This window comes from Marmota flaviventris, chromosome 5 (genome assembly GCF_047511675.1).
Source record: "Marmota flaviventris isolate mMarFla1 chromosome 5, mMarFla1.hap1, whole genome shotgun sequence".
In the NCBI taxonomy this organism is placed as follows: domain Eukaryota; kingdom Metazoa; phylum Chordata; class Mammalia; order Rodentia; family Sciuridae; genus Marmota; species Marmota flaviventris.
In genome coordinates, this window is record NC_092502.1 from 68,716,420 (window position 1) to 68,718,548 (window position 2,129).

Sequence of the window (2,129 nt, forward strand, 5' to 3'; positions counted from 1 at the left end):
CAGCCCTGATGCCTGTCACCTGCTGCCAGTCCCCATTGCTTGGTGGGGCTCTGTGGCATTCCTGCTTGCATATCTGTAGCCATGATCCACAGGCTACTCTTGAGATGCACAGAGGCAAAATCTGAACACATCCCCAGACATGCAGACCCCACACCACAATCCCAGAGCCACAACCCACAGCGTAATTTGCTGATCAAAACCTACTTCTTCTATCATACATGACTGAGGGCAGGTGACAAGTGGCCACTAATAATTTGTTCTTTCATTCTTTAACAGCTATGAACCAGGCACCATTCTAAGTACTGGAGATACAACATGAATTAAACCAAGATCCTGTCTTTTTTTAAAAATTTTTATTTTTTTAGTTTTTGGCGGACATAACACCTTTGTTTGTATGTGGTGCTGAGGATCGAACCCGGGCCGCACGCATGCCAGGCAAGCGCGCTACCACTTGAGCCACATCCCAGCCCTAAGATCCCTGTCTTTATGAAGTTTTTCCTGGCGGGCAGATCTTTCCTTATTTCTCTGCTCTCACCCATGTGCCAGGTCTATGGTGCCAATAAAATGCCTCTTGACCATGTGTCAAGGAGTATGGCAGGAGTAAAGTTTTTGAAACTAAGTAGACCTAGGTTCCATTTGCAGACTGTGGAATCTTATATGAGAATTTGTTTCTCAGCCTTCTATGTCTCAGTTTTCTCATCTGCAAAGTGGGATCTTATTGAAATAAACTCTATTGCTCAGGGTAACTGGTTGTTGGAAGAGCTCAGTGAGAAGATATATCTCAAGGGCTGGGCCCAGGGCCAGGATGTAGCACATAAGTGCTCAGAAAAATTTGCTATCATGAGATCACTCCTCTTGGGGACACTGTCTGCAGGAGGGACTTCTTGCTCTGTTGACTGTGTACCCACAGAAGTTCCTATTGGCCCAGCTGCTCCCTTTTCTGCAACATCCTATTGTGAGCCAGCTCCCAAGTCAGAAACTGCTTGGGCTGTTTATTTTCCACTTGTCCATATGCTCACCACAAATGCAGACGAGCCTCTGGATGAGGCTTATACTTAGGAACTGTAATCGTAACCTTGCAGCCAACGCATGCAGCCAGGGATGGGACCCAAATGCAAACAAACGCTACATATGGTTCCAGTTTCTGGGGTCCCTGAGAAGCACAACCCAGGAAGGCTTTTAATTATGCCATTGGGCTGTGTAGGAGAAAAGAGCGCCCTCTGAGAGGACCCATTGTGAACTACCAAACCAGAAGATGACTAAGCCCCATCCATTGTTTCTTTGTTGTTGGGACAAAAGGACAAGTCCCATCATGGGCACCTTCCCCTCAGGGAGAACACCAGGATGTTTCAATCAGTTGTTGCCAAGGATGGGCAGAACCAGGTAGGGACTGTTGATCACAGTTGCAAATAAATGCCCAGAACTGATGTCCAGCTCTTCATTTTGCCTCTGGAGGGAGAAAACCATTCCCAGAGTCGATATAAAATGAGATCCTGAGTTCACAAACCACAGCTTCCCCAATGACCCTAGTCTCAGTTGAGAGTCATTTATTCAGACATTGAAAGACAGAAAAACATCTGAAGAAAACATGATCTAATCCTATTGTCTTAGACAAATGTGTTTTCTGGGCTCTTCTCACCATAAACCTGACTTAATGAAGTCTCACTCTGCACAAAGCACCCTCCTAAGTGTTACCATATTTGTTTGTTTGTTGTCAATGTGCCTCAGACATTTAAAGAGGTCCCATTGAGCTTTTAGGCTCCTAGACACGCAGAGTATGGAGAATGAGGGGTGCAGCCAACATTTCTGTCTCTGCATCTGGAGATCTACAAATGAATCCTGGGCTAGCCAAGTCAGATCTCTGCATGTGTGTGCTGAGGGTAGAGCTGGGGAAGGGCTGCTGGCTTGCTCTTCCATGTATGCTAGCTAGTCCCTTGGAGTAGTGAACTTTGTGTCAGCTTAGAGGTCCCCCAGGGGATCGGGTAAAGTGAAGAAGATACAATAAACTCCAGAAGGGATACCTCTCAGGGCTTAGCAAAATGGCAGTGCATAGTAGGCCCTGTGTCAGTCAGAGTTCTGGTAGGAAATAGGTTGCCCCAAAAAGCAGTTCAACATCAGTCCTATTCAGA